General features: G+C 34.9%; 1 long non-coding RNA gene across 1 annotated transcript; it reads right to left on the bottom strand.

Moving 5' to 3' along the window:
• Nucleotides 1-11,884: 11,884 nt before the first annotated feature.
• On the bottom strand, nucleotides 11,885-18,953 carry LOC306664206. Its single transcript, XR_013764675.1, has 3 exons — nucleotides 18,837-18,953; nucleotides 16,379-16,414; nucleotides 11,885-13,960 (listed from the first exon to the last, which is right to left on the bottom strand). It is a non-coding gene; the product is annotated as an uncharacterized lncRNA (long non-coding RNA).
• Between the last annotated feature and the right edge of the window lie 7,484 nt (nucleotides 18,954-26,437).

Genomic DNA, 26,437 nt, shown 5'->3' with positions numbered 1-26,437 from the left:
ATAAAGTCTCAAGTTTAGTTAATAGAAATGTACCAATGTTGGTTTCTTAGTTCTGACAAATGATTATATGAGATGTTAACAACAGGGAAAATGGCTATGTTCGCACTGTTTTTATAATATAAAACTACTTCAAAATTTTAAAAGGTTATATTTTAAAGGTTATTTTTCTTATAAGTTAAGGGCAAGGAGGGGAGTCACTTATGTTTACATCTAACACAGTAGAGAGGCAAGGAAAACTGCTTAAGGCTGACAGAACAAGAAGTTAGAATATTTTAAGTTATAGACATACCCAACAGAAAGTATAATTTAAGCATAATTTTTGGAGGAAGTTGAGAAAAAGCAGGCTGGGGTGTAGGGTAAATGGATTTAGCAATATATCACTAGCAGTTTTAAAGCGTGGCTGTAGGTTGCAAGACATAAAACCAAATAGTCTGAAGTGATTGGTTCTTCTTAGATACTACTAATGGGAATGTAAAATGATACAATTGCTTTGGAAAGCTAACTGGTAATCTTTACCAGAGCAATGCATATTTATGACCCATGACTCAGGATCCCACTCATAAACCTGAAAGAAGTATGTGCCAAAGTCACACAAAAAATAAAATTATTAATGCAGCTCTATTCTTCACAGCTCAAAGTTGAAATCACTATACAAATGACCATTTTAGTAGGATCAATTTTTTAAAAATGTATCAAGCTGAAAAACAGGCAAAACTAATCTATAGTATTAGAAATCCAGTTATCATTTACTTTTGAGCAGATAGAACTAGGGAAGAACGCAAGGGAGCTTTTGAGGAACTGGTAAGATTTTACTTTTGTTGTGTTGGTCACCTAAGTTTGGTCACTGTGTGACTTCATTTAGATGTTTACATATAATGTATAAACCTTTCCAGACATGCTATAATAAAAGGGTCTTTTTAAAATTTCTAAACAAAGACACTGGTATTTAGGCACAGGGATGTGATTTCTAGTAGGGGGCAGGCATGTTCTTGCTTTTTATTGTAGACACACTATTTTATTTTTGAGACACTTCATTATTCATTTGAATTTTAAAATACCAGGAATTACGTGGTTTACTCTTGTATCTCCATTATAAAATATGCTACCAGATAGTAGGCACTCCATAAATACATGTGAAATGACTGAGTAAATGTATGAATAAGTGGCCACCTGAGCATCCAAAGATTCTGCAAAGAAAGAGCTGTGAGGACATGAAAAGCTCTCAACAGTCAAAAATTGTACACATGTATAAGTACCTTGGACATAAAAACTCATTTAACTGAAAGACATGAAACAAGTAGTACTGAGGTATAAAAAAAAAAAAAAAAAAAAAAATTCAACAAAACGAGGGAGTCTAACATACCTCGATTTAATCAATCAAATAGGCTTAAATCTTATCATGTGATATTTTGGGTTTAAAAATTCTTATAATTTATGTGTGCAAACAATGCACCAATGGAACAGAACAGAGATACTCAAAATAAACACAGGCATCTTCAACTCCTCTCCAAGGCCTTTTAAAAGAAAAGAAATTCCTTTTTGCATATAGTGGCTTAAAAGTAGCTCTGCTTTTTTGTGTAAATGGGGCACAGAAACTCCATCCTATATTTCTGCAAGCCTATCCCACTTCATTTCAAAATCTAGGAAAATAGTTTGTGGACATTTCACAAACTATGTACCTAAAAACAATTGAGTCACACTTGCTGTTTTTAAAGCTGACTTAGTAACTACCTAGATTGAAAATTCCATCTTTATTTCCTGAGTTTCGGTGAAAGCACATCTTGTTCTGAAAATCAGGTCCTGATGGCTTGTACATTTACGATCCTTGGCATAAACACAGCTTTGTCCATCTTGCTCAGTCAGGCTCATGTGGTATTCTTCCAGGCGTTTACTCTGTCTCCTGATTACCTTATCAATGAGCACAGTTTATTTTGGTAACACAGATATCAGGAAGGGAGCCAAGGAACCAGAACTGATGCTGGCTCTCCACCTGTATGTAAAAGCTTAGACAAAGCACCTCGTCTCCCTAAGCCTTCATTTCCCCAGCAGTAAAATGAGAGTAACTGATGAACGCCTTCCCTTTCTTAGTCTACATTCCACGGAGTTTATTTTCTCCATGAAAAGCATAACAGTCTTGTCTGATACATGTTCTGGGCATCATAACAGAGTTACCCTAAGACCCCAATCCATGGAACACAAATTCTCACACATTGTTATAGAAGAACTTGCTCTGTCTCATGGTGGCTGGGAGTCTTTATACTTTGAAGAGGTATGTAATTCTACCTTCAAGTTATCCAACTACTTTTTGACTTTTATTTCCTCACCAGGACCTGTGGTATCACAGTACATATTTTTGAGAGGAAGAAAAAAAATATTCTCTGAAGGGAAGACTTAGCCTCACTTTAAGAACTGACCTGCTCTGAACCCTTTGACCTGTCAGACTTGGTCTATATTTTGGAAACATTTTCCTTTTGATTCTTTCTAAAAATCTATTGTAAATTCTAATAAAATCATGTCAACTGATCCGCTTTTTGTTCCCCAAAACACCAATTTATGGCTTTATCAAAAGTTTTAAAATATTTAAAAATTCCAGAATGGTAAGGTCCATTAATTTTACCTACTAGGAATATAGGTGTGTGTGTGTGTGTGTGTGTGTTATTTAGTTGGTTGATTTTAAATAAATATTCTCCAACTTTTAGAACCAGATAGAAGTCAATCTTATTTTCAGAAGATTAAAAGGGGGATCTAAACATGTTTGAATATGGCAAGCTTGACTACAATGCAAGCTCTAGACCTAGAAACATCATCACTCAATAAGAGGCCACACCATGAAGAGCCAAGAGGAAAGCACTTCTGCCCCTACAAAGCATGTTCCTGAATGAATCATTGCTTCCTCAGTATTCACATCTGTTAAATAGGGATATTATCAAACTCCATCCACACAGAATTATTGAGGGGATAAAATGTAAATTGAAGACAATTAGAACTGTATTTCACAGTATAAAAACATAAGGGGTGCAATGAAAACATACGAGAGCTGAGATGATGAGTCACATAGTTTGCTCTTAATTACTTCAGGCAAATTATCTGACCTCTCAGGGCCTCAGAATCCTCGTTGTTAAAAAAGGAAGTTATATTAGATAATATGCTATTTGTCTATCAACTAGGACATTTTATGACTGACTAGTTGTAAGCTGGCCAAATATATGATTTGATAAGTGTGACGTGGGTAAAATGACAGTCCTGGGCTTAGATGACCTACCAGAGGAAGAATGTACTCCAATGCACTTTTCACTTGGTCATCTTAGAGTGTGTGTAGATACCCAACACTTGCTCAATAAATTAAGAAAGACCTACTAAAAATCAACTGCATGCAGGCAATATGTTCAACTCAATTAAAAACATTTAGTTTTTTTTTTTTTTTTGCGATGCCGAGGACTGAACCCAGGGCCTCGTGCTTGCAAGGCAAGCACTCTGCCAACTGAGCTATATCCCCAGCCCACATTTAGTTTTTTTAAACTTACTGAAGGTGGCTTATCTATTCCATCACTCACTTGTCAATAAAAAACCTCCAAATAAAAAAGCAAAACTAGCTTATGACTTAAAAAAAAAAAAAAAAAAAAAATCACAAATCACTAGGTACTAAATACAACAGTATTTGATGTTTACAAACCAAATCTCTGGTGTTTAACTAGCACAGTTGCTTCCTTGCTTTTGTGACCCAGTATATTTCTCAACATGGTAACTCTCTACTATCCTATGTCTCCATGAGACAATACAACAAGAAACATTCTTGCACAATTTAAGTAGAACATACAAGAGTGTTTTAAAATAATCTCCAATTTTCACAGCTTACAAGAAATATGGGGAAAATATGTGTATGTATATATATCTATTCATATAAACACACTCCTGTTTAATGTGTTTTAAGAAACTAAATGGAAAATAAAAATAACATTCACATTTTAGTATCTGTGATTATGATGGACTTTATTACTTTCAAAACAAAAATATTAAGGAATATTAAAATTCAGTGTTGGTTTCATAGGGAAAATAGGATTAGGAGGTTAATTACAGAGGAAATTTCTTAGGCCCACACAAATGTTTTGTGAAATCCTCTCTGACTATATCAAAACCATAAAATGTAGAACTCCCAGGAAAAAGTTAAAGCATCTATTTCCATTTGTAAGTTGCTGTTAGCAGTTAAGAAAGGCCAACTTGACAGATAGTAAGCAGAGCAAGCTCCCTAAGGCCCTGGTGCCAAAGGAAGGCAGAAATACGCTTGCCCAATATAACAGACTTAGGAAGCACCATCAAAGGTAAAACATTTCATCATTTTATCCAAGTTTAGGTCATAAGTACTCCTGAAGTATCACCATTTAAGTTGAATTAAAATCTAGTTTAAACTTGCATCTCAAGAGCCACACAAATTTGCAAACATATCGAGGTTCCTCCTAAACTGAGAATTTTAAATTTTCACGTTTTTATGCTCAACACAAGGAAAATTTCATTATGTTAATTGAAAAAGCCCTAAAATATCTTTTGCAGTGAACATTTCAATTGGAAAATAATTTCAGAAAATAAGGCATCAGTTCCTCAGGTTTGTATGTGTCAAACAGTATGTCTGGAAATCTATTAACAGATTTTTTCCCCTTGGGCACAGTTTGCTTGGTTTGAGAAACAAAGAATAACCTGGAACAAAGAAAATCACTAAACAGTGATTTAGTCATTTTCTATCCATCTGAATTCTGAATCAGAAAACGAGAGCTGGTAGGTTTCTTAAGCACTGCAAATGCAACTTCAAGAAATGCTCAAAATATAATTCTACAGAGAATTTAGAAACCCACTAAAGAAATGTGAAATGCATCAAAAATCTAAGCTAAAGGAAAATGTTTCTTTGGAGATGAGTTTGAAGATAATTTTATTTCCCAAATCTTCCTAGGATGTAGGCTGATAGGTCCAAAAGATGCTTATTCTCAGTATTTCCCAACATATTGCCACTACCATCATGATCACTTGGAACAACTTGATAAAAATAGAGACTTGCCAGGCATGATGGTGTATAATCCCTGCTACTAAAGGGGCTGAGGCAGAAGGATCACAAATTTGAGATCAGCCAGAGCAAAACAGTGAGACACTGTTTCAAAATAAAATTTTAAAAAGACCCTGGGGATGGAGCTCTGTGGCAGAAGGTTGTCTAGAATGTCTGAGGTCCTGGGTTCAATCCCCAGTACCAAAAACACAACCAACCAACCAAAAAAGAAAACCGAAAAGCAAAAACAACAAAAAACACCTACAAACCTTGCTACAGCCCCATACTTACTGACTAATTCTTAGGTAGGGCTTGAAAACCTGCTTTCCAAAATTAAGCTCACTAGATGATTTTTAAACACACAAGAAATTAAGAGCTACAAGTCAGGTTTAATAGGTAAGTATACAACAACATAGCACCCATCACTGAGTAATGCAATTTCTTCCTTCCTACTTTTAGACATAGTGTGTATTGAAAATAGTAAAAATGTTAGGCATAGAGGGAGCTATCCTGGAGGCAGTTCCCTAAGTCTGGGGAGTACTAAGCTGTATGTTGTGCCCTGTGCTACAGAGACTAGTGAACTACATAGGGAAGAAGGCTGAAAGGAAGCCTATTATGGTTTAAATTTGAGGTGTCCCCAAAAGCTCATGTGTGAGAAAATGCAAGAATTTTCACAGGTATACTGATTAGATTATGAGAGGTATAACCCAATAGTGGATTAATACACTGATATGAATTAACTTGGCAGTAATTACAGGCAGTTAGAGTGTGGTTAGGGGAAGTACATCACTGGAAATGAGCCTTTGGGGTTTGTATTTTGTCCTTGAAGAGTTCAGCTCTTTTTCTGCTTTCTGGTTGCTATGTCCTGGGCTGCTTTCCTCTACCACATCTTCTACCATGATGTTGTTTCTCCTTGGGCCCAGAGCTATGCACTTGGCCCACCAAGGACCTAACCTCTGACATTGTGAGCCAAAATAAACGTTTCCTTCTCTACGTTGTTTTTGTCATATCTCTTGATCACGGTGATTTAAAAAAAAAAAAAAAAAAAAAAGTTGTCTGAAACAAGAGCCTAAGAAACCAAAGGGTGAGATGTGTGCTCATGCCTTCTTTGGACAGACACAGAGAAAAGAAAACTGCAGTTGTCCCTGTTGATTTCACACAATTCTTCAAGAAGTGCTCTGAGAGGTGGGAGAGAATATCTGTGAAAGATAAGCCTCAATGTACTAAAATAGAAAATAACAATCAGAAAACGAAGATTGTTACAGTTGAGGGATGAGAGAAGAAAAAAAGACTCTAATGACACCCCACCCCCACAAAACCATCATCAGATTGCTTTCTGTTCTGCTCAGAATTCCACCCCAAGATCAAATCCACAAAGCCTGATATCTCCATTGGAAACATGGAAAAAAATGCCTGGTCAGATGTGGAATTCAAAATCTATAAAAGAGACAAGGAAGTCATTACATAATGATGAAGGGATCAATTCAGAAGTATAACAATTCTAAATAAATGTACCCAATGCCAGAGTACTCAAATATATAAAGCAGACACTGGATCTAAATGGAGAAATAGACACCAACAAAACAATACTTGGGAATTTCACCCCACTTTCAACAAAGGATAGACCATTCAGAGAAAAAGTCAACAAACATTAGAGTAACTCTATACTATATACACTAAATGGATATAACCCACTTATAACATTTCATTCAAAAAAAAATTCTTCTCATTACCACCCAAAGCATTCTGCAGAATAGACCATGTGTTAGACTCCCCCCAAAATTTTAAAGAATTGAAATATCACTTATCATCTCAGATCACAAAGGAATGAAATTAGAAATCAACAAGGGAAACCACACAAATACATGGAAATTGAACAGCATGCACCTGAACTACCAAATGATCAATAAAATCTTTAAAATGAAATTCAAAAAAATTCTTGAAACAAATGAAAATGAAAACACAACATAAAAACCTCAGGAATACAGCAAAAGCATTACTAAAATGGATGTTTACAGCAATAAATGTCAACATCAAAAGAAGCAGAAAGATTCCAAAGAAACAACCTAACCATGTATCTTCAGGACCGAGAAAAGCAAGAATTATCCAAACCCCAAATAATAATAAAGAGCAGAATACAAACTAAAAAATTGATATAAAAAAACCCACAAAAAATAACAAAAATGAGAAGTCAGTTATCTGAAAAGATAAAATGGACTGTGACTATAGACTAAGAAAAATTCGAAATACAAAACTACAGATGAGCCAGATATGGTGGTACATGCTTGTAATACCAGTGACCTGGGAGGCTAAGACAGGAGGATCCCAAGATCAGGTTGCCTCAGCTACTTAGCCAAGCCCTGTCCCCAAAAAATTAGCATTGGGAATGTTGCTCAGTGGTTAAAAAGCCCCAAGCTCAATTCCCTGTAGGAAAACAAAACAAACCTGAAGATGAAATAGAAGATATTACAACTAACACCACAGAAATACAGAAGATCTTAAGAAATTACTATGAATAATTACATCCCACCAAAAATCCCGGAAGAAAAGGTTAAATTTCTGATATTGAATGCATACAACCCCTCAAGGGGGAATCAACAAACAGAAGATCTGCACAGACCAATGAGTAATGAGATTGCAACAATAACTCCAAGTCTCCCATCAAAGAAAAGACCAGGACCTGATAGCTTCGCTGCTGAATTTGACTAAACACTTATAAACAAATATTCTCAAACTATTATGAAAAAAATTAAGAGGAGGAAACTGCCAAACCCATTCTGTGAAGGCAGCCTTACTCAGATACCAGACAAAGACATAGCAACAAAAATGAAAACTATAGACCAATATCTGATGAACACAGATATAAAAACTGTCAAAAAAAAAATACTAGCAAACTAAATCCAGTAGGATGTCATAAAGATTTTATACTATAATCAAAGAGGATGAATTTATTCCAGCATTGCAAGAATGTATGTAAATCATTAAACAATGTATTTTTATCTACAAAGGACAAAAATCCATATGATCATCCCAGTACATACAGAAAAAGCATTTGAAAAGATTCAACTTTGCTTCATGATAAAAATGTTCAACAAATTAGATATAAAAGAATATACCCCAACACAATAAAGGCTATATGACATATCTACAGTCAATGTCACACTGAATTGGAAAAGGCTGAAAACATTTCCTCCAAGAAGTTCTAATCCCCATTTTGGAAAACATGAATTTTTAGAATTTTAAAAATTTATCTTTCCACATTTTTTATTGGTGCAATATAGTTTTACATAATGACGTAATTTCTTGTTATAGAGTTGTACATTCTCACAACATAATTTGGCCAATATCTCTCCCCAAACCTTCCTCTTCCCTCTTCACCTTCCACCCCAAACCCCTTTCCTCTACTGATCTCCCTTTGACTTTCATGAGATCCCTGTCACCCACAACTTTCCTTTTCTTTTTCCTCTCTAGCTTCCACATATTAGAGAAAACATATGACCCTTGACCTTCTGAGTTTGACTTATTTCACTCATGATAATGGCCTCAAGTTCCATCCATTTTCCTGAAAATGACATGATTTTATTTTTCTTTATGACTGAACGAAACTCACATATTCTTTATTCATCCATTGATGGACACCTAGGCTGGTTTCATAGTTGGGTTGTCATGAATTGTGCCACTATAAACATGGGTATACATTTATCACTACAGTATGATGGCTAATTCTTCAGGATAAATACCAAGGGGTAAGCTGAATCATAGGCTGACTGCCTGCCTACCCTTTTGAAGAGCCTCCATAACAATTTCCATAGTGGTTGTACTAATTTAAAATCCCACCAACAGTGTAAAAGTGTTCCCTTTTCTTCACACCCTCTCTAGCATTTATTATTTTTTATATGCTTGACTGTCACTCTGACTGGTATAAGATGAAATTTCAGTGTAGTTTTGACTTGCAATTCCCTTATTGCTAATGATGTTGAACATTTTTTTCATATATTTGTTGATCATTTGTATTTCTTCTTTTGAGAAGTGTCTGTTTAATTCACTTGCCCATTTATTAACTGGGTTATTTGAATAGGACAAAATATACCTGTTACTCTTCTGACAGAAGTCTAATATCTTGAAAAGATAAAATTCAAAAATCTTAACACCAATATATGCACTTTTACCAATGTTATTCTACATAGTATTGTAAGTCAGTCAGAACAAGTAGTCAAGATTAAAAACAAAACACCATCAAAGGAGAAAAACCAATTTGTCCCTTTTTGCAGAGGCGAGGATTTTATATATAGAAAAAAACTAAAGGCTGCACAAGGAAAATAAATTATTAGAACTAATATATAACTTCAGTGATATTATGAAATAAAAGAGTAAACATGTAAAATTAGCATTTTATATACTAATACAATTGCTGAAAAAAAGAAATCAAGAGAGCAATCACCTTAAGAGCTACAAAAAAACGAATATATTTAGGAGTAAATTTAAGGAAGAGCAAGAGCTCTATGATAAAAATTATAAAACACTGACTAATGCAGAGACATTCTATGTTTATGGATTAGAATAATTTATATTGTTAAAATATCATTACTACTCAAAGGGAAGTATACATTCAATGCAATTCCCATCAAAATACCAATGACATTTACAGAAACAGAAAAAAGAACAATCCTAAAATTCATATGGAAATATAAGACATTGAATAGCTGACACCATTCTGAGCAAGAAGAACAAAGCTGAATGCATCACAATACTAAAATGCATTACTGACTTTAAAAGAAACTGTAGTAGACCAAACAGCATTAAAAAAAAAAAAATCAACAAATAGAATGAATTAATTCAAGTACTTAACAGCAAATTATTTAACAAACTTGACAAGAATATACATTAAAGAACCACATCTTCAACAAATGGTTATATATACATATATATACAAATATACATATATATGTATAAGGGAGACTAGAATCTAAATGTAAGAACTAAAACTATAGAACTACTAGAAGAAAACATAAGACATTGTTAGAGGCAAAGATTTTTTTTAGACAAGATTCTCAAAACACTGGCAATAAAAGTAAAGATAAGCAAATGCGACTGTATCAAACTAAGAAGATTCTGCATAGCAAAGAAAACAAATCAACAGAATGAAGAGGCAACCTACAGAATGAGAGAAAATATTTGTAAAGTATAATATCCAAAAAGAGATTAATGTACAGAATACATAAAGAATTCCAACTTAGCAACAAATAACAAATTTAAAAATGGGTAAAAGACTTGAATAGGTGTTTTTCAAAAGAAGACAAACAGATGGCCAAGAAGTATGAAAAGATGTTCAGTGTCACTAGTTATCAGGGGAATGGAAATCAACCCAGTTAAAATGACTATTATTTTAAAAATGCTACTGAGTATATAGAGAAAAGGGAAATTTCATGCACTGATGAAGGGAGTATAAATTAGTAAAGGCACTATATAAAAGTATAGAGGGCTTTTAATTACCACATGATCCAGCAATTCTACCACTGGGGATGTATTCAAAGGAAATGAAATTGTATAAAGAGATACCTGTACTCCCAAGTTTACTGGAGCACTATTCACTATAGCCGAGATATGGAATTAACCAAAGGACAATTAACAAAGGACAATGCAGAAAATGTGCTATATATACTCATACAATGGAAAATTGTTCAGCAATACAAAGAATAAAATCCTATCATTTGTGTTAACATAGTAGGAACTGGAGGACAATTAGGTAAATGAAATAAGCCATGGACAGAAAGACAAATAGTATATGTTCTTGCTGGTGTGGAAGTTTACAAAGTTGATCTCACTAGAAGCAGGTAGTAGAACAGTGGTTACTAGAGGCTAAGAAGAGCAGGTGGAAGAGGCATGGAGAGACATTAGAAAACAAGTGCAAAAAATATGATTAAATAGAAGGAGTTAGTTCTGAGGTTCTACAGCACAGCACAGAAACTATAACAGTTTATATTTCAAATTCACTAGAAAATGAGGACGTGAATGTCTCAAAACATAGAAATTATAACGGTTGATGAGAATGCTAATGCCCTGGTTTGATTATTACACTGTATACATTATTAAATTTACCCCATAAATATGTATAAATATTATGGGTCAACTAAAATTTAGAAAAGTAAATATGTCAGGTATAACTGAGGGAAATTATTATCATCCAGGGCATTAGTGATTAGGGAAATATTTCTAGAACTTTTCTGGTATTTTCTCATTGTCAAAATATTTCATTGTAAGAAGAAATTTGGTAAAGTATGTTTTATGTAAAACCTAGTATTAGTTGAACAAGATGATGTTGATAAACAGAAAAATATACAGTCACATTTGTATACTGCTAGGCCTTTGTGGTTCAATTCAATATGTAAAATACCAAAACCTTTGAGGATCACAGCAGAGAAGATTTGCTTAGCCAAAATATTTCAGCCTAATAAATATTTAAACAAATCTAATCTAATAAATATATAAACAAAACAAATATTTTCTATTATAATTAAGTAATCTGCACTTCTGATAATGTAAGAAAATACATTACTGCAGAGACTTAGAAAATACTTAAAAGCTTATGGATTAAAATGAAAGGCACTAAATATCAGCTAACAGTAGAATATAAGCTCTACATATTAGGAATTGCTGCTGTAGGTACTGTTATAGCCACTGCGCTTTGACCGGTTCCTGGTGCATAGCCTGATTATTCATACTTGCTTAATGTAATTGAAAAGTGATAACATATTTTTACATTTATATTAATCCATGTGTTTCCCTTACAAAGAGCAAGCACCAATTTATCTAAATATCCCTTGATATTCCCACTCTTACAATAGAAATATCAATATTCTTTAATTTCCAACTGCCTTACAGAAAGCTTACACTAACTGATATATCAATACTGTCATCAGATTGCCTTTGGTTATTTGCTTTTGCAAGTACTGTGAATAATGGTAGTTTTCTATTATTTAATTGCTTTTTTGATGGTTAATGGAACTGGACCTTTTGGGATGCAATTGTATTTTTTTTCTTTTATTAAATGCCAGGTGATTTCCTATTTTCTCATATTTCTAATAGGAAAAAACAAAGCTGCCATTTAAAAAATTGGTAATGTTTTGTCTAATAAATAATATGGGTTTAATTTAAATATTGCAGAATTGTCCCCAGTTAATATTTGCCTTTAGTATGGGGTTTTGTTTATTGTAAGATTTCATATCTTTTACATCTGCATTTCATAGTATTTTGGGGGAAATTTTTTTCTACTGAGATAAGCTAAAAATCAGAGGTACATATCTATACATTATGTATAAGAGATCATTAGTTCAAATAAGAGCCTTGGTGAACATGTCCAAATTATAAAATATGATCATCTGCCTTGAAGCACTAAATTATGAATGCACAAAACTGCAATAACAAACTGATGATAAATTTACCATCAATTAAATATAAAAATTGATGATTTAGTGTTCATACATTTGATAATAATACAAGTTATAAGCATGAAGATTTTGAATACCATTTTTACAATGTATCCCTTAAAGCCTAATATTTTATTATTTCCCCTCCTGAAGATTGGATAAGCTTTAAAAAAATAATAATTTTCTGCTCTTTGTGTCCACCTTTCAAATCTACAGTGTTGACTGATATTCTCAATCTCTCACTCTGTCCTTCTCCCAATTGGGAATGAATTTTAAGTCTAAACCTATTCTCCATTGTGAACTAACTTCTGAATGTGGTCCCCTTGAGAGAATACAAACACTACAGTTAAAGGCATCGATTAAAGCTTAGATGTTTCTGAATTTACCAGCTCACTCTTGTCTGTCCTCATTTTAGAACTGACAATAAAATCAGCCATCATGAGAGTGCAACTGAATTCATTTATCATTTATTTTTAAGGGACAAGAAGAATTGGCCCCTTAGGCTTTTAAAATGACTTAGAACCAGGACCAATTTAGGATAGTGAAAAGAGGACAATCTCCTCAATAAACCATGTTAGGAAAACTGGATATTCACATGCAGAAGAATAATATTAAGAACCCATTTCACATTATGTACAAAAATCAACTTTAAAATATTTAAAGACCTGAAACTTTAAAAAATGAAGAAAACATATGATAAAAACTCCATGACATTGGTCTGAATGTTTTCAGTATGACCCCCCCAAAAGCACAGGAAACATAAGCAAAAATGGACAAATGAGATCACAAACTAAAAAGCTTCTAAAATAGGAAATGAAAATAACCAGCTGAGTAAAGAGATAACCTAGAGAATGGCTGAAAATGTTTGCCAATTTATACCTCTGATAAAATGTTAATATCCAAAGTATGTAAGTCTACAGGAAACTCAAGCAACTCAATTGCAAGAAAGAAAACAACTCCATTAAAGAATGGACAAAAGACCAACATAGACACTTATGAAAAGAGGACAGACAAATGGCGAACAGGTATTTAAAAAAAATTCAGCATCACTAATCACGTTGGAAAGGCAAATTTTAAGTCACAATGAGACATTTTCCCCCACTTGGAATGATTGTTATCAAAAAGATGAGTCAGTGAGAATGTGGAAAAAAGGGAACCCTTACTATTAAGTAATTAATGCAGTCATTACAAAAAACAGTATGGAGGTTCCTCAAAAAATTAAAAACAGAACCACCACATGCTCTAAGAATCCCACTACCAGGTATATATTAAAAGAAATGAGATCATCTGCCAAAGAGACATTTGTACTCCTATGTTCATTGCACCTATATACACAATAGCCAATATACGCAATCAATAAGGATTCATCAAGTGATGAATGAAGAAAGAAGATGTGGCATACATACACAATGGAACACTGTCACTCTGTACCATGTTCAGCTGGAGGAAGGAGAAGTTGTGCTCCATTTACGTACAGTGTGTTAAAATGACTTCTATTGTCCTATATAACAAATTAGAACAAATTAAAAAATAAGAATAAAAAAATTTGTCTCAAAATAAGAACAAAATCGTGTCCTTTGGGATGACATTAATAAACTTAGAGGACAATTATGTTAAATAAGTCAAGCACAGGAAGACAAATACTGCATGTTCTCACTTACACATGAAAGCCAAAAATGTCATTCATAGTAGCAAAGAGTATGATGCTGGTTGCCATAGGATGAGGGGGCCAGGGAGCTGGGGGTCTTGGGAAGATGTCAGGCAAGGGATACAAAATTCTAGTTGGACAGTAGGAATAAATTCAGGAGATGATTCATTGAAAAACATGATGACTATAGTTAATATGTAATATATTTGAAATTTGCTAAGAGTAAATTTTAAGCATTATCACACACAAAAAAGTTATGTGAGGTAACATTATTTAGCGTGAGGTAACCATTCTGCAATGCTAATATAATGAACATGTTTTATACCACAAAATATATTTTATCAGTTAAATAAACTAAGGATGACCATTTAGTTTTGATATTTAAATACATGTAGATTAATTTGTTATAAATGAAATTTATAGAATTTTTGCAGAATATTATTCCTAATTTATATATAATGAGGACTTCTATTCTTTGTTCTTAATAATCTAAAACAGAACTACAGCAGAATTTAGATGGAAAAAAATGTATGATCATATGATTTTGCCCAGTCTTACTTGATTAAGTTTCCTAGAACTTGTTTCCTAGAATTCTATACACTGATGCAGTCTCCAATTTCATTTAAAAAGTCATAACAATTCAGAATACCTGAAGCTAAGAAAAGAATTTAGTTTCATTTCACTTATGTTGCTTGTGTACAAAACTAAGTGTTTATTATACATGCCATTATTGATTATTTTTAGGAATCGTTATATATTTTACTTTTGGATTTGTGGATTATCAGAAATTCATGAAGAGTAGACAGGAATAGATCTTGTGGTGCCTATTTATGACTTTGCAACCTCAGAACTCATCTGACAATATGAAAAACCTGAAAAGATGCTGAGATAATGAATCTGCAGAAAGAAACACGATTGAAGACAGATGTACCCAAGAAGGAATAAATTAGCCCAGTTTCGGTCAGATTTATGTCTAATAATTTGTAATAAAGGAAACGAGCAATCAACTTAGTGCACACCACCAAAACCAACAGTTATGCTTAGTAAAACCCTTGGCAGAGGAATGGAATTTACTGCAGTTGCTCATTTACTTATCGGTCCCTCTTTCCTATACTATACATTCCTTATTGAGACTTCACTGTATTCACAGTACAGAATACATACTGGATATAAATGTTCACTAAACCAGTGAATTCATAAAAAATAGAAATGAATAGTCCAAAATCTCAGGTCTTTGTATCAAACAGCACATGCTTTCTGTTAGCCAAAAAATGGAGGTATGTCAATTCCAAAGTCGTTAATTTCCTGAGTAATGAATTCACATTTTTATGATAGGTAATGAGTCCTTAATTTTTCATGTTTGGTCTAGCTTTTTAATATTTGAGACTGACGGTCCTTATAGCTCCATCACCTCAAAACTTTAGGGAATTCTAAAAATCTCTGATGAAGCTGTTTCACAAGATATTGAAGCAAACTGAACAGGTCATTGTCTGAGAAGGTTAAGTCTACATCTCAGCATCTTATCTGCAAAGGTAATTGACTTAGATAACTTTGAAGGTTGCATTTTGCTAGAAAAATATCTTAGAGTTCTAATTAAGCATTCAAAATCTCTCAGTATATCTCACCATCTAAGGCTTATTACAAAAAAACACAAATGATCGACACCTTCCTATAAGCAATAAAATAACAGATCAAGGGAGAGGAAATTCATAAGAAATGTTAAAACAGATTCTAAAACTACTAGTAAAAACACAAGTAACAGGATATCCAGTGTTTTTTTTTTTTTTTCCAGATGATCTCTAGGTTATCTAATCCATTTTTATTAAATGAAAGATGAGATACTACCAGAATATAAGCACCACAAGGGCAGGTATTTTACTTTTCTGCAAATGAAGGTTTATGTTGAAGATAATCATAACATAAATGTGATATCAAATTATCACAGTGCATCCCATAAATATTTACAATTACATTAAATAAAAAGGCTACAGGGTTTTCTAAATTTAAAAAAACAAATGCTGAGCTGCTCTGGATGATATAGTATTGAGTTTTATTCCCATGGTGTGCCCAAAGGGGGCACCAAAGAGCTTTTAACACAGTTGTTCCATGAATAGACTCTAGATAGAAGTGTGCTCTTCCCTTGGCATGGTATCAAGCCTGTAATCCCAGCTACTTGGTAGTAAGAGGCAGGAGGATTGCAAATTCAACGCCAGCCTGAGCAATTAAATTTTTTAAAGGGCTCGGGATATAGCTCAGTGATAGACTGCTTACCTAGCATCCATGAGGTCCTGGGTTTAACCCCCAGTGCTGCAAAAAGAACCAAAAAACAAAGTCAAAATAGGGTGGGGGGGTGCACTCATACTGAAATATGGATCTTTCTGGACAGCCAGACATTGGAGCATGTTGGCTCATCTGGACTAGCTTTATCTATTTTTCCCAAAGTGCCCTAGAGATAACTTTTTCACTTCTGCCATGACAAAAATATTTGAAACCACAGTAGAACATGACACAGATAAATGAGCCTGTTAAACTTGAGCAATAGGTGTGATTTGTTGGCCACTCTGACCAAAGAACCTTAGTCTGAATCTTAAGGGCATCTGACTGCAGGCTCATTCACATGTATTAGTTTTCCAGCATAATTCAAAAGCCAAATAAACTGAAGTGCTTAGTTGTTTGGGAAATAAAAGAAAAAAGAATTGTAAGCCTTGTCAACTTAAGAGATAAGTTAGTTTTCTCATTTATATGATTAAAAGGCATGTCCCATTTAAAAAAAAAAAAACTGCCATATTTGGCTGAAAGTCGAAAAAAGGAGGGCCAAAGTTTTCAACACACACCATTTGAAATTAATGTATTCTATCAGGAAAAGATCTCCCCTGTCAGATAGTCTTGTAAGTATTAAAAACTGGCACCCTGTTAATTGCTTCATAAACATTACATGAATTATTCTCACAAAGAACACAAGAAGCGCTATTTCCTTTTCCACAGATGAATAAACTGGGGTTTATAGGACTAATTTATATAATTGTATTTATTCCAGTAGTTTCTAAGTTTCTGCAGGTAAGACACTCAATTGAACCATTGCTGAAGCATATTATGGATCCATGTTAGGGCCAGTGATTTGGAGTGGCAGATTGGAGTAGTCAGTCTGACCATCACCTTATCAAAATTATCTGCTGAGCTCTGAACATATGGTAAGTGTGTACATGTTGTGGCATCCTGAGTTTATGGTCAGACTTACTACTCCCAGTAAAGGTCCCCAGATGATCTTGTTATGTAGACATCATGAAAACTATAGTGAAGGACTTTGTTTCATAAGCAGACTAACTCCTAAGTACATCATCAAGAGTAGTAGTTGAAGAGTTAATTTAGAATCAACAGGAACATCCATGGCAGAGTAAAGATCTAACATTGCTTTAGCAACAAGGAAAATTCTCCCAGGCACATTTTCTAATAAGAGGTAGTGATCAGATGACTCTGTGATGGAAAGACTGATGAGGATATGAAGTTTGTCAAGAACAACAGAGTGGGGAAAACTGAACTACGGCAGTAGTTGTTATCCATCTTTGTGGCATATTAGACTCACTTTGGGATGGTGAGTTAAACATTAGTGTCCAGGATACACCACATAACAATTAAATCAGAATCTCCTGGGGCAGGCCTGGGCATGGTTACATACATTAAGCTCTCTGGTGGTTCTAACTTAGAGCATGGTTAAGAGTCTACTGTCCTAAGACTTAGTGAGATTTCAACTGACACTTGTTAATTATTAGACAATGCTCCTCAAACTAAACTGCATAGAAATCACCTAGGAACTTTGTTAAACTCTAAGTTCTGTCTCAGTAGGACTGGGGTGAGGCTTAAGATTTACCTGGGGAGTTAAGTATATACAACCTATATCTGGGTCCCAACCATGGAGATACTGGTTTTATTCACATGGGGCTTGATCTGCATTTTGAAGCGTTAAAGTTCTTCCAGGTGATTCTAATGGCAGCAAAACTTGGGGTTACTGCCTGAGGAGCTTATTGAGATCAAAATAGCAAAGACCAACTGGCAAACTCTAAATGAGAAAGAATTAGAATAGTACCACTGTAGCTGATGGGACAAACTCCATACTGGTCTCATGACCCACAGATAACATCTCAGTCAGGATTTTCATTATTCTCCAGAAGATTTGAAAGCTCTGACACCACTGATTCTGCATTTCCCTTGTGGAGCTGAGTAGGGCCTGCCTCTTTAGAAAGTACGGGAACTTTCCCCTGTGCCAGGCACTACCTATCCCATTTCATTTATTTATATTATCTGTTTAACCCTGTGGGCAACTGGATTTGAAAGCTTTGGGTTATGCCCTGCCTGCTTCACACTGACTCCAGGTCAGCTGATGTGACTAGCAACTCCCCATCATAGTTGTCTTTAATCAAAAATGGTATTTAGTGAGTCATTAGCCTTCTCGATAGAATGTTTATACATTGACATAGTATGTACCCTAACCAGCTGTCTTTCATGACTGATAGCCAGAAATATTCAAGGCCACACAACTAGATGTGAAGCCCAGAAAGCAGTTTACGTATTGCAACTCCCGGCCTAGTACTCCAGGTGAGTGGCTTGTGTTTGAGGATAATACAAGGAACTAACTAACAGGTTATGAGAATTAGATTAGATAATATACAGAAAACACTTGACCAAGTTCCTGGCTTATGTAAAGTAGTCGAGCAATGTAGAACTGCATTACCGCACATCTGGGACCTCTGCCCTTCACTTGCATGTAGGAGCTGAGCCCGCTTCGAATAGGTGGAACAGCTAAGTGAAGTGAAGCTCCTTCAAGACACTACAGACAGTAAAATTTTCTATTCTGTTAAAAAAAAAAGAAAAAAAAAAAGAAATACTTTATACAGAAACTAATAAACCAAAACCAAAAAGGTGCTGGACTTAAAAAGCTAGTACAGATCTGAAATGTTCCCTTCAAAGGCCCACATGTTGAAGGCTTGTTCATTAGCATGTGCTACTGAGAGGTGGTCGGAACTTCAAGAGGTGGGGCCTAGTGGAAGTCTGGGAAGTGTATCCTCAAAAAGGACTGTGGGACTTCTGCCACTCTCATTCTATTTCCCTTTCGTATCCTGGTCATGAGGTGAGCACTTTGCTCCACCATGTGCTCCCACTATCATATAATGCTTCATTACAGACTCAAAAGTATTGGATTTAACTGTCCATGGACTAAAACCTCCAAACCTGTGAGTCAAAATAAGTCTTTTTTCTTTGTAAGTTACCTCAGGTATTTTGTTACAGTAATGGAAAGCTTACTAACACAAAGCCCTAATTCCATCAAGAAAATTTGTCATCTGACATTCACTAGTTACATCTTATATTCTATCTTTGCACTGACCACCCCATATGGCCTTTGCTTCATCTGTCTCACTAGACTGAATTCCTTCAGAAGCAGTAGCTCTGGCTTCCTTAGACTGTCCCTGGCAGAGAACTTTCACTATGTAGGTAATCAATAAAACAGTACTAAGAAAATGAACAAATGAATCATATATATTCAATCCAAAGAACTCTTGGTAGCTATGCTGTGCTTGCATTATGTTTCTTATATGCTAAAGTCCTTTAAAACTTATGCCACCATAGTCTTATCAGTGACAGAAAATCTTGTATTGTTGGATAATATTAATATAAATAAATCCCTATAGAGCTAGAATTACATTTTTTCACCTTCTAACTAGACAAAATAGTTTGTGTAGGACCAAAATTTTAATCAATAATGATAGCATCCTTGTTGATGTTTTTTTTTTCTACAACTGTGCCTTGGAATTTTGCAATTTAGTAAAGATTGAAATAACTTCATACTTTTCCTACCTTAACATCTTTTATTTATATCTATCAGGTGTTTCAACATAGCAGATATTCTCAAGGGTGATCAGAAAATGCTAAATCTATTTTAAAAAGTATCAACCAACCTAGCTGACCTAAACATAGTATTTTAAAAAATACATATTTTCACAGAAGTCATTCCACTATCAAAATTAAAGTCTATAAAATGTGCTAAAAAACAAGCAATGATCTTTCATTGGTTCATGAAAAAGACATCTCAAAATACCTAATCTAAAATACCTGAGCTAGTCCAAACAGTCCAAAACTACTTTTTAAAATGTTCACATCATCTTCATTCTTCATTTAATCAGTGAATTTTTTATGGTTATCAAAATAAAATAAGGTAACATTCCTCATGAATGCATTTACAATTGTGTTTGCATTTCCTAAAATATTTGTTACAATTATAAAGGTATCCTTGATTGAAATTGTAATTGGATCAATTACAATGACTCATTTTCTAAGAATCCATTTAATACAATCAGCCTTATTTGTATTGTTAATGCAAAAATCCTGAGGCCCAATTTTTAGCCTTAGGCAAGCTTTAAGTATTTTTTTAAAATGAAGGCTTTTAAGAGTTTACATCAATGCTCAATTTTCAGATGACAGATTTCTTGTCCTGTCATCCCTTTTCTCATGGAAAGCCTGGAGACAATTCTGAGAGGTCTATCAAGGGTTACTAGAGAGACAACTAGAATAAGAAACCTGCCACTCCAGTGTCTGACTTTCGAACAAAGATCAGGCTTGTCTACTGCTTGCTACAAAAGCACAGAGTGAACCCACTGCGTGCCTGGCATCCACCTGGCATCCACTGCCATACCCCATGGGATTAGGGGGCAGGAGGAATCAGTGCTAGTATGCCGATGCTCATGACAGGAGTACAGTCCTTTGTTTTTGATCCGGGAACTTCATGCGTACTGCAAGCATCCACAAACAATAACAGACTTGTTTTTGAGCACATAAGAAGGTAAAAAATCAAATCCCAAGCCTGACCCACTCTCATTTTAGCTTGAAAATGAGAAAATGTTTGGAGTTTATCATTACAGAAACTGATCTGTTTACAATTACTCAGAATGAATCAGATTGTTCAGCGTAAGAAGAAAACAAGGGCTATAGTATATGTTCCTATTTCTCTGGATTCTAATAAATTCTTATGCTAATTTTGGTCAAAATCATTCATGTCATTGAAGTATTTATATTTCACTGACCTTAAAGCTAATATATTCAGATACTTAGAAGAGTTAAAGACTTCGTTTTAGATAAGTATAGAGCTATTTTATAAGTAAAGATAAAATATGCAGAAAGCAATTTGTCAAAGTCAATGCATATTCACCATAGATAAGCTTCTACTTATCACTGAAAGATTTGAATACAAAGGTTGAGTGAGTTGAAAAAAAGTTTCTGGCTAAGAAAATTGCATTTTTGAATGCAAATCTATAGCAATTCAATGAATATTTAAAGAAAACTTTAAAAAGAGCAAAATACTTGGCATTTGGTGGAACTTGTATAATTCTCATTAAGTTTTCTAAAGAAATTAGTACAAAAATCTAAGTCTTGGGGGGGAAAAAATCAGATAATTTATAGAATATCTGAGATTACAGAGAAGCCTGTCTAAATAGACCAAGAAAACACTTAGGATTAAAGAAATCTAGGTTGAGGGCTTCCTGCATCTTGACTTGTTCACCAAGGTTGCCCATGTGCCTGGCAAGGTATCCTCCTTGCTGGAGGAAGGGAGGGAGCATGGTACTGTGGAATGGTTATAGGCACAGTTCCAAAATTCCAGTTTAAAATCTGAGGTTAAAATCTTAGTTTCTTCACTTCCAACCAGCTGAATGACCTTGGGCAAGTTACTATTCACTCTGTTTTTCAATTTCATCATAGGGTTGTGAGTGTGACTGAATCAAAAGACAAAAAGCACTTAGGTACCTGGCACACAGTAAATAACTCATGAACATTTCCTAATATGATGGACGCCCAATAAACAAATTTTATTCAGATTAAAAATTCAATACAAAGAAATTTGAACTGCAACGAACCTTAGACATAATGAAACTTAATTTTGTCATCTTGTAGAAATTTTCCCCAAGTATCAAAACTATTAAAAATGAAGCCAGATCTACCACTTCAGTGCTTTCAAAGTATAAAGCTCATCACGTAACTATAAGTATTGGCTCTTTCTCCAGCAAAAAAAAAAAGGAAAACCCATTTTTCTCATCTTCCCTGCCAACTCCCTTCAATAACCCCAACCATATTTTATTTGAAGGCAAAGGTTGCATATATATGTTTACATGTGGACATATCTATACACACACACGTGCTCTACCATGTTTTATTTAAACCACATTGTCTACCTATAGAAATGAATTGTGGAACCAGAACTAACATCCTAGTATACAGAGTATTTTACTTTAGCCCAATTCTCCAAAAGGATAAAGCACTTATTGTCATATCAAAAAATGCAAAGAGATGCTAAAAATTTGAATAGTGAATAATAATCTACACACTCATCCTTCATATATCTCATGTCTTCTTTCAAGGTTTGCATTTTTTTGTAAATGTATCCAGATTTCCAACTTTTTAATTTACAAAGCATTCCGTATTTTTCATTGGGGCTGCCAAATGGGCTATTTTAAAGTACAATATGCATTTTCCAAAAGCCCAATTCGAAGTAGCATGTATTCAATATATATTAACAATGAGCATTTGTGAATTAACTACGGGTTCTGAGATACATCACCTCTCATTTCTTGCATTTACTGTCTAAAGTGGGAGGAACAATTTAACAAGGAAGCAGCTGTGAGAACAATGAACACATCTGAAGCCAAGTGACTTTTAGTGGTGAGCAGTAAAACAGACTGTGCAACTAACAATTATATCAAGAAATAAAGTTTCAGATATGACAAGTGTGATATAAGTTGACTATTTTCTGCAATAAAAAAATACAAAAATAAAAAAAAAAAAACACACACAATGAAAGATGCTATATTATTAACACAAGAGACTACAGAACATACATTTTCCCCTCTGGATTTTTGGAAGCAAATTGGTAGCTAATTGAGATGTAAGAGACTGGGTTATTTTATTCTCTTGGCAGAATTCTGCTTCTTGATTCCTCCCTCCTTTTCTTCATTGTTACAGAATGATCATAACAAAAGCATCAAAATAACAATGTTACTATACTCAGGAGTCAGTCTGCTTGGCTTTTCTTAATGTCTTTGATTCCATGAGTAATGTGATAGATAGTCTTAAGATGATTGCAAATGTCTGCTCATCAGGGAACAAAATAAGAATCCATGAGTATGAATTTAATAAATCTGATTGGGGAGCTAAAAAGAGGGGGAGAAATGAAGCCTCTACCACACACTGAAATCTGTTAGCAGGTTGATCTGGGACTTCCCAGCCTGCTGTGAGAAATAAACTTCTGTGGTTCTGTTGATTATAAGCCACCCAGTTTATGGTATTTTGTTATAGCATCCCAAATGGTCTAAAACAATCTCAGGAGGAGATTACCATGGCATAATTCCTTTGAGGGTCAGCTTTATCTGTCAGCTCAGCTAGGCTCTAAACCCCCAGCCCTTCACACACTAATCTATTATTGCAAAGATATTTCGTGGACCAGACTAAAGTTCATAACCAGCTGATATTAAGTAATGGCAATTATCTTTGATAATCTGGGTGGGTCTGATTTCACAAGTTGGAAAGTCTTAAGAGCAGAACTAAGGTTTCCTATACTCTTCCCCTATGGAAGTGTCAACTCCTACCAGAGTTCCATTCTGCCCTTTCTAATGAACTGTCCTACAAAGTCAGGCTTGTCTAGCCAGCCCCCAAAACTGGCATTAGATAAACCAATTTCTTAGAATGAATCTCATGTGTGTATGCATGTGTATTACATATCACATGTACATATATGCATACACACACTATATACATACATATACATATTATAGGTCATATATATGGGGGAGTGCTGGTTTTATTTCTCTTAGTGAGCTTGACAGTTTTTAATGAACACTTGGGGACAGAGCAAGAGGAAATACCTAAAAACACAGGGGAGTCTCAGAGAAGATTCATGTCTCAATTCTCAGCAGGGTCCCTGGGAAAGATCACCTGGCACAGACCTTGGAGCTCCCTCTGCTGCACTCCATACCTTCTCCATATCCATCCCTGCCTCCCTGAGCTCCCAGCTGGTTTAAGAGACACTTGCAAATCCTTCCTGGCTCTTAAACTTCAATATGGCTGAGAAGAGGCTAGGCCTTGAGAGGTTTCGTAGGTGAAGGAAAAAGGGCAGAGAGCTGTGAAGGTATGAAACTGGGAGCACCAGGGGACACAGCAGCTAAGCATTGAAACCCACGGAGGCTATAGTCTGGAAAAAGTCAGACTCCTCAGTCAGCAAACAAGTCTCCAATTAATGAGCACTTCCTTCAAAAGCCAAAAAAAATTCTGAAATGATGTTGAGCTGTGTTTTCCACCTAGGTAGAACTGCAAGGCTAGAGAGGGAAGCACAATTATACACATCTGAGATGCCAATTACTCCTCTTTAGGGTAGGAGGTGTTGCGGGCTCTTTCTTATTCTGGAGCCACATGTCACCTTTGCTTACATTTCTCTGGCCCTCTGAATCCAGGGCTTGAAGAGTAAAGGAGAATGGAGTCCAAGCCTAGAAGATAGCATCGAAGAGTACAGTTTGGGACCTGAAGCTTTAGGTAGACCTCAGTGAGCATCTGTGTTAGGCAGAGGAATGATCCTTGACAAAGATGTCCAGAACAAGGGCAGATTCTGCCAGGAAACGAAAATAATCAGAATGGAAAATATGACTAACTGTGGTAAAGGAACAAGCAATGTGAAAATAGGATATGACCTTTGTCTTCCACACAGAATAGACACGATTAAAACTTTAAATGAAGGCTTACATAAGCATATTATTCACAGTTACGGAAGCAACAGTGCAAAGGGTAAAAAGAAAAACGAAAAAGAACCCTATTAGTATTTTTTTTTAGAAAGAAGAGTAAGAGCAGAGAGTAGAAAGAGTAGGAAACATGCTCTTTGCATACAGTTCTACACTGCTTGGTTGTTTGTTTAAACAACATATGCCTATCATGCTATTAAAATTTTAAAAACTAAATGGATATGGCCAGTTCTCTGGCAAGGACTATCCAATTTCCAAAACAATGCTTTTATTTTATTGAGGAAAAAAGTTTACTTTATTATAAACATTGAGGTCTTAGTTACGTGTTTAATACAACAGCTCTAAACAAACATGAATGCACAGTTAACAAACAAAAAAAGCCAACAAAGAACTCAAGCATATTAGTTTCTGTTACTGTTTAGCATATTACCACAGACACAGACTTATCAACTTAAAACACAAAACTTATGGACTCACAGTTCTATAGGTGAGACACAGCATGCCTGGGTTCTTTGCTCAGGTTTTACAAGGTAGGAATCAAGGTATCCTTTCTGGAGACTGAAGAAGTCTCTGACTCCAGGCTCCTTCAGGTTCTTGCTAAATAAAGGTCTTGTGGCTACAGAACCCAGATCCTTATTTCCTTGAGGTTGTGAGTAGAGGCAGCTTTCAGCTCAGAGAGGAGGGTGCCCATCTTTTGCTATGTGGACCCCCTCCATCTTCAAAGTCAGCAACAAAGGATCTCCCTCTGATAGAACCTGGATCGCTCACATTGGCTTTCTTCACCAGGAAAGGCCAGACCCTTTTAAGAGCTCACTTGATTAGAGGAGAAACACCAGGGGCGTCCCCCTATCTGAAACTGCTTTGAAACTCTGCTTACCTCAGTGGTAACAGCTGCACAGCTGTACCCAGGAACCTATTGTTTGATAGCATATCTGAAAGAAGGCATGTGTACGCCAGCCAAGTGGGAATCTCAGGGGCCCTTTCAGAATTGTTTTATACAGCAAGAAAAGCAGGATTATAATTTCTTCAATAGGATTTAGTAGGTTGTTTACTGCAAGTCAAAAAAGCTTTAAGTATATAAATGCAGTATGGATTTTTCCAGCTTTATTGGGATATAATTAACAAAAATTGAATATATTCAGTGCTCTCTTGATGTGTATGTAGTGTGAAATAATTGCAGCCAGAAACTAATTAATATACCTATTATCTCAGTTACCTTTGGCAGTGATGGGGAGGCACATTTAAGATATATTCTCAGCAAATTTCAAGTATCTTGTCTTCTAAAAATAAAAGTTCTTGATAAGATGGTCTGCTCTTCAGGCACAAGTAAAACTAAGGAACCACTTAAAAAATAAAGCAACATAGACTTAAGAATTCTAAAAGTCAATTCCAAGTGTTTTAAAAATTTATTCCAATCATATCTAAGTAATATATCATATTATAAATATCACTCTAGTGAGTTTTTAAATCAAAGATCAGTGACATTAATGCTCCATGGAGGATTAAAGAACACTAATCAAGTTAATGAAGAAGAAAAATTGATTTGTAGTTATCTAATAAT

Source organism: Sciurus vulgaris (genome assembly GCF_902686455.1).
Source record: "Sciurus vulgaris genome assembly, chromosome: 6".
In the NCBI taxonomy this organism is placed as follows: Eukaryota; Metazoa; Chordata; class Mammalia; order Rodentia; family Sciuridae; genus Sciurus; species Sciurus vulgaris.
Note: the sequence above shows the minus strand (reverse complement) of the source record. Positions and strands in the feature narration are given on the sequence as shown.